The 7740-nt window shown below is 47.8% G+C and overlaps 1 pseudogene; it reads left to right on the plus strand.

Annotated features, from left to right (window-relative positions):
- Positions 1 to 3077: 3077 nt before the first annotated feature.
- On the plus strand, positions 3078 to 4316 carry LOC118640732 (annotated as a pseudogene).
- The last annotated feature ends 3424 nt before the right edge of the window (positions 4317 to 7740 follow it).

Genomic DNA, 7740 nt, shown 5'->3' on the forward strand with positions numbered 1-7740 from the left:
TTATGAAAAAAAAAAAATTAACCACAGATGTTGGAAATACAAACAGAAACCTGGAAGAGATGGGCTGGAGTCAGCAAGGTAAAAGTGACTCTCGACTTCAACACCAACCAGTGCAAAGACTTTGGTTTTGTGACCATGACAAACTATGCAGAGTTGTGATGGCCCTGGCCCGTGTGGCTCAGTGGTCACACACCAAAGGGTTGCAGGTTCAATCCCTGGCTCAGTCAGGGTACATGCAGGAGGCAACCAACAGAAGTGTCTCTCTAACATTGATGTTTCTCTCCCCCACCCTTTCTACTCTCTCTAAGAATCAATGGAAAAAATATCCTCGGGTGAGGATTAACAAAAATAAAGTCTTGATGGCCATAGCAAGTCTGAATGGCTACTGCCTTCGAGGACTAAATCTTACAGGTTTCCTTCAAAACCAATAAGTCCCACAAGTAACTCACTCATTCTTTTTTTGTGAGGAACAGATAATTCAGAGTGAAGAAGTTGAACTTTTAATGTACAACTCATTTGCGCCAATTTTCACAAGTGTTTGTCTTAGTCTAAATGAGAAGTGAAAAGGTTTTTATAGAGTGAGATGCAACCAACATGTTCAGATGTTTGGAATCCTACAATGTTAGATCAACTCTAAGTTTCTTAAGTTATTTCATTTAAAATATATATTAAACAGAAATCTAAGTAGACTGCATTGACTGACCAGTCCCCCGGGTGGTGGTGAAACTGAAGCATGCTTTAACTTCTAAGACTGTCTAACACCCATTGCATTTGGTGTCTCCATAAACTGAATTAAAAAAACAAACAAACGACCTTTTAGTTTTGTTTTGTTTTTTTTTATCCTCACCCGAGGATATTTTTCCATTTTTTGTACAGATAGAGTGGGAGGGAGAGAGAGGAAGGGAGGGAGAGAGAGAAACATCGACATGAAGGGACACATCGAGTGGCTGCCACCCGCACGACCAACCAGGGCCGGGGACAAACTGCAACCGAAGTACATGCCCCTAGCGGGAACCGAACCCGGGTCTCTCCGGACCGCAGGCCGACGCTCTAACCGCTGAGCCAAACCGGCCAGGGTGACCTTTTAGTTTTTGTTTCAAAATTAAAGATATTAGATGCTGAGTGTGCATTTTCTCACCTGCTTCAACATTTCAAGTGATTTCTACTTTCTTTTTTTTTTTTTGCGATTTCTACTTTCAGTGATATGAAATTGCCTCCCCAAACAGGTCTCATTGCCACCTCCTGCTCACTCAGTCCCAGGTTCTGCCCAGTGGTCCTGGCAGTGGGCCACGGCTACCAACAGGGAGAGGAGCCACAACCGGGCCAGGCCCTCTAGAAAAGGACAAAATGTTTCCTAAGCCCAGACTTCAATGGGAACAGAGTTTCAGGGAAACTCCATATATTCCTGAGTTAGACCTAAGCCCCAGGTGCACCTGAAGATGTGTTGCTCCTCTGACATGATGAGTTCCTGTCCACACATTGCATGTACATCAGATACTGTTATTCAGTCATTTCTCCAGTTTCCAAATGCATTTAATATAGCTTGAATGCATCAGATAGCTGAGTTTTTAATAACACAAACATTTGAGCATTGTATTTCTTGCATCCCTTCTCGTGAGTGCTAAGCTTTTTTCTATTTTAGTCGGATTTTTATTTGAAACTTTGCTTTCATATGAACACTCAGCAGGAAAGTACTTGTCTTGCCAATTATCTATTAACAAGAAAACCTTTGATTTGTAGTTTTAAAGAAGAACCCTTAAAGTTCTCTTCATAATTGCTTTGACATTTTGGGTTGTTCTGTTCTATTAATTTTCTTTTGTTTTGTGTTTGTTTTTACTTTTGCATTTAAGATCATTACATTTGATTTTGTTTTGTGAGAGAGAGACAGGCAGGCAGGCAGACAGACAGACTGGGATAGCTGACTGGACACTGCTGGAAACCAGGCCGGCGAGCTGGAATACCAAGCCAAGGAATTCTCCAAGAAGGCAACACAAGGAACAAACCGATAAAAGCTGTGACAGGTAAAGAATTATGGACGACGGATCTACAAGTGCTGGCCCAGGTGCACAGACGGCTTGTATATTTGGCTGTCATCTTTCCTGCTCATCTCTTCTTAGCCACAATTAAAGCACCCAGGGGTGGGCTCTTCCCAGTTATCCTTGGCCCGGGCTCCTAGCTCAGGTCTGGGCCCCAGTTTCACCGCCTGGACTCCCCTGACAGCACCTGGAACTTCCGAACCCAGCCCGGGGCCTGCGCCTCCCCAGCCGACACTTCAGCACACGCCAGCGGCGAGGGACTCGGGGTCAGGGGGCCCGACCCTGTCCAGCGGTGACGAGACGCCAGTGCCCCTGGACGCCCTGTCCCGAGGCCGCCAAGCGGAGCGCCCACAGGTCTTTGTATCACGGCCCCGCCCCGCCCCGCCCCCAGGTCCGCCCCGCCCCCAGGTCCGCCCCGCCCCCCAGGTCCGCCCGGACATCGAGGCCCCGCCCCCAAGCCGGGCCTTGGGGAAATTGTGGTCCCGCGCGGAAGGCGGGGCCGCGGCGGAGCGAACCCGGACCAGCAGCTGCGGAGGCTGCTCCACCCCCCATCGCAGCCAATGAGACGGGACCACGTGAGCCTCAAAACACAGGAGGCGCGGGCAGGGATTGGGGGGGGGCGTCGCTCCCCCGCCTCCCACGTCTCGGATCACAGGCCCTAAACACAGCGCTCCTGAGGCCCGGATTTGGGCGGACTTCCAGGGGACAGGGCTCTGCCGCCTTCGTCTTTCTGTGGCCGCTCACCGACAGGTTCTTACAAATTACACCCGATTCTACTTGGACCCAAGTAAGAGGGTGCGCTCAGGAGTGCGACACCCGCGCGGCCCACACGTGCAAACAGCAACCCTACCTGCATGGCACCCTGCTCACCTGCTGCCCAGGACCCCGCGCAAGTGCGCCCTCTCCAGGCCTCCACCCCGACGCACCCATTTCAAGTTTAGATCCTACCATTCTAATCCCAGCTGACTGCCTGCAGCTGTCTGCTGATTCTGGTGGGAGAATAAAAAAGACCTCAGAAACCACCTGGCCCCTCCCAGCCGGATGAAGCTACTAGCCTGGGCTCTCCGCCTCCGTGGGCTGGCAGGTGGGCAAGCAGCTGCCCGGGAGTGTCTGGAGCCCAGGACAGCCGCGGGACCACCGCAGAGATGCTGGACTTCCGTTCGGGCCATTGGAACCAAGTCTGGACCCTCTGTCTTTGGAAGGATCATGCAGCCAGCTGAGGCTAATGTGGGGGGCAACGTCCACGGAAGAACCATCTTGAAGGTGACTGAGGAGGTGGGGCCGTCATCAGCACCTGGCACTGTAACAGCCAGAACGGGGACCGCTGCGTAGCCGCCCAGGTTGGGGGGGAGGGGGGGGAACGCACCGACTTCTTGTCGCCCATGAACAGGTGGCGCACGTCAGCGCAGAGATCACCTACACCTCTAAGCCCTCAGTGGAAGTCCAGGTCAGTGTGATGTCTGAAAACATCCTCACAGGTACCAAAAAGCTGATCAGTAAGGCCACCCTGTGGTACGTGCCGCTGTCCTGAAGAACATAGACAAGGTCCTGGAGCTGCCTCCAGTTGTGTACTCCGGGCGGGAACAGGAGGAGGAGGGCCGCAGGTGGTAGGAGGCCCAGAAACTGGAGCGCATGGAGACCAAGTGGAGGAATGGGGACATTGTCCAGCCCGTCCTGAACCCAGAGCCGAACACGGTTGGCTACAGCCAGTCCACCTTGATCCACCTGTGCGGTGGACTGTGCGCTGCAGGGCTTTGTGTATGGAGGTATCACCATGAAGCTCATGGAGGAGGTGACCGGGATCGTGGCCACACATCACGGCAAGACTCCTGTGGTCACAGCATCTGTGGACGCCATTAACTTTCACCACAAGATCAGAAAAGGGTGTGTCATCACCATCTCTGGGCCCTGACCTTCACGAGCAATAATTTCCTCCATGGACATGAAGTCCTGGTGGACACCAACCCTATGATAACTCAGTGAAGCCCTACCGGCGCTAGTGCCTTCTTCACCTTCGTGTCCCCGAGCCAGGAGGGCAAGTCACTGCCTGTGCCCCAGCTAGTGCCCAGGACACAGGTGGAGAAGAAGCACCTTGAGGAAGGCAAAGGGCGGTACCTGCAGCTGAAGGCCAAACTACAGGGCCAGGCAGAGCCTCAGCCCTGGACACCTCCTTCTCCTGCCCCTAGACCCAAAGCAGCCCCAGCACCTAATCACTTAGAAGTTACCCCCTTGCCCTGGCTGGTGTGGCTCAGTCGGAGTGTTCTCCTGCACAGGGTTTGATTCCTTGTAGGGCACATCCCAGGTTGCTGTGTGCCACAGGCAACTGATCAATGTTTCTCCTCTCTCTCTCTCTCTCTCTCTCTCTCTCTCTCTCTCTCCCCTTCCCCCACCTCCCTCCCTTCATCTCTACGATCAAAAAAGAAAAAGTAAAAATATTAGAAGTTACTCCTTGGTCAAAAACCCAGTTCACACTGAGAACTAGTGTTGTGTGCAGTATTTGTCTCTGTGTTAAGCTGTCTTCCTAAAAACCTGTACACCAGCGCTTTATTTGTATCATTCCAGTGTAAATGCTACACACTGTGGTCCCTGACACCCAGAGGCATTCCCTGGAGCCCTGGGGAATATTCCACATACACTGTAAGGTCTATAAACACTCCAGCATCACTAATAAAGCTGCTGTTAGGCTGGGGGGTGGGAGGGAGCACAGAAGTTTCTCTTGTATCATACCAATAAGTAATTGACTTTAATCAGACTTATGGGGCAAAGAAACCTTTCCTTCACCCAACTAGGGTTTCCAGTTGGGGGTCTTGAAAATTAAACTGACAGAAGATGTTAAGTCATGGAAATTCCACAGTGAAATGAACTCAGGATGGCACCAGTGATTGAGGCTTACACGGTTCAGCCATCACTTCCAGTATTTCTTCTCCTTCTAATATTCCCTTACACATATGTTAAACCTTTCATAGTTATCTCACAGTTCTTGGGTAGTTTGCCCCCCTACCCACCCATTTTCTTTGTCTTTGCTTTTTCATTTTGGAAGTTGCTGATGACATACTCCAGCTCAGAGATTCTTTCTTCAGCTGTGTCTAGTCTACTCACAAGCCCATCAAAGGCATTCTTCATTTCTGTTACAGTGTTTTTGATCTCTAGCATTTCTTTGTTATTCTTTCTGAGAGTTTCCACCTCTCTATTTACATTGCCCATGTATCCATTAGTGCGCTTAGGGTATTAATCAATAGTTGTTATAAATTCCCTGTCTCATAATTCCAACATCCCTGCCATATCTGGTTTTGATACTTGTTCTGTCTCTACCAATTGTGGTATTTACCTTTTGCTATGCCTTGTAAATTCTTCTTGATAGTGGAATATGATGTCCTGGGTAAATGAACTGCAGGCAAGACCCCTGCAGTGATGTAGTGCTGGTGTCGGGGAGGACGCCTTCTACACGTCTGTGATTTTTGTCTTCCTGTTTCAGTGAGCCAGAGCCTCTGGACTGAGCCTCACAAACGCTTCTCAGTCCCCTCTCTGCCTTAGGTAGGACAGGATTGCTAGAGCCAGCTGGAGTTGGGCATTTCCTTCCTACAAGTTGGGTAGACTCTGATAAAACCGCAATAGTTTAGGCTCTGGTAAAATAGTTTCTCTGGAGGGCAGGGCTTGTTAAGAAAAACACAGCACTCTGGGTCTTTCAAAATCGTTCCTTTCCTCTCCCCCTGCTGATAGTCCCTGTGAGAACCTGGTCAAACTCCTAGAGGTAAACCTCAGAAGGGTGGAGAGTTCTCTCAGCCTTGTCCACACTGAGCCCTCAGTTTGTCAGTTACAGCTCAGGTTTCCCGGCCCTGGTACTGGTTCCCACAGAGGTGTCTGTTCTGGGAAGTTGTGATTCTCTGTATCCACCTGCTGGTCTCTCTAATTTTGAGGGCAGCAGTTTGCCCTATGACGTACTTCTCTGGTGGCTCCAAGAAGAGCTGTTGACTTTTCGGTTGGCTGAGCACCTGTCAGGAAGGAGTGATGACTCCAATTCTTCCATGCTTGCTAGGATAAAGTTTTTCATGTTTGAAAGCAAAATAACTATTTTGTTGTTGTATTGCTGTCATTTTAGGATCATCATTAGTGTACTGCATTTCAGCTGTCTACTGTCATGGAACCACTAGGTGCTGCCACTTTTCCTTATTTCTTATTTATACTTTATTACTTAAAATTATTCATTATGCACTTAAACAAATTCTTCTTTGGGGTTATTTTCTTCTTATATCCAAAATTCACTTCCATAATCCTCAATTCCAAACTCCATTAAAAAAAAAAAAGTGGCCCAGGCCTGTTTTGCTCAGTGGTTAGAGTCGCGGCTTCGATTTCAGTCAGGGGCACGTACCTTGGTTGCAGCTTGGTCCCTGGCCCTGGTCAGGGTCGTGTAGAAGGCAACCCGTTGATATGTGTCTCTCACATCTCTCTCTCTCTCTCTCCCCCCCCCCCTTCTCCTCCTGCCCTCGGACTCTATCTGAAGATAAATGGAAAAATATCCTCGGCTGAGGATTTTAAAATTAATTAATTAATAAAAAAAAATAAGTGACTATAGTGTTCATAAATGATTGAATCCTTTGGTGGAGAGAGGGAGGGTTGGAGAGAAGAGAGATGGGATTAGTCCTCTTTCCAACTAATGAAATGAGAGTTTCCTGAATATCATAGGAAGCTGCCTATTGAGACAACTAGTCACAATGTTCTTTCTCTACAAAAGAAATAATTAGCCCTGACACTGAGAGAGCGTTTGTTGAAATACAAGTTGTAGGCATTTCTAAAATTCAAGGTTTTGGTTTTTTTTTAATTTTTTTCTTTATTGATTTTAGAGAGACAGGAAGGGAGAGGGAGAGATAGAATCATCGATGAGACAGAATATCAATTGGCTACCTCCTGCATGCCCCCCACGGGGATTTGGCCCACAACCTGGGCATGTGCCCTGACCCGGAATCAAATCAGCAACCTCTTGGTGCATGTGTCCGATGCTCAACCACTGAGCTTACACCAGCCAGGCTAAAATTCACTTCTTAATGATCACAAAAGAAAGGTCAATTATCTTCTGTTCTATGAGAAATTATATTCTGCAATGTGAAATTTAAACTTCCCCTTGTTTCACCGGAATTAAACTTCTCTCCATGCTAATGGTGCCAAGTGGAACTTACAAAAATGTACAGTTTCTTCTTCTATCACTGCTGTTACCATGTTGGTTTCAAGTTGTTCAGCACAGGCCCTGCTCACTCTTGTGTGCCTTTGGCGCCCCCTACCTCCCTCTTGAGTTCCTTCCCTCTCCTTGCTCATTATTTTCTCCCTTCACAAAGTTCCTTCCACCTTCCCCAATGAAAACCTGGTTGATGGAAATAATTGATAATAGTATAAGATTATTTGAATTTTAAAATGGCTCAAAATAGTGTGACATAAAGGAGTGAAATGCTAATGGTGTAGATCATATAGAAAAAAGTCTCAAATCAATTTTAAGTACACTACAATTCCGTAAAATGGGAAAAATTATTACTTTCATATTTGAGCATTGTATAGTCTGGAAATCTTTGCAAACATGATAGTTTGAAACAATGTTTTGGGCGACAGGCAGGTCAAGACATTTTATGAGGGAGGCACTTTTGTGAAAATCATAAATAAGCTATAAATAAGTAACCGTTCATAAGTAAAATTAGAGCATTAAAGACACAGCTAA

This window comes from Molossus molossus, unplaced genomic scaffold (genome assembly GCF_014108415.1).
Source record: "Molossus molossus isolate mMolMol1 unplaced genomic scaffold, mMolMol1.p scaffold_m16_p_23, whole genome shotgun sequence".
Classification (NCBI taxonomy): domain Eukaryota; kingdom Metazoa; phylum Chordata; class Mammalia; order Chiroptera; family Molossidae; genus Molossus; species Molossus molossus.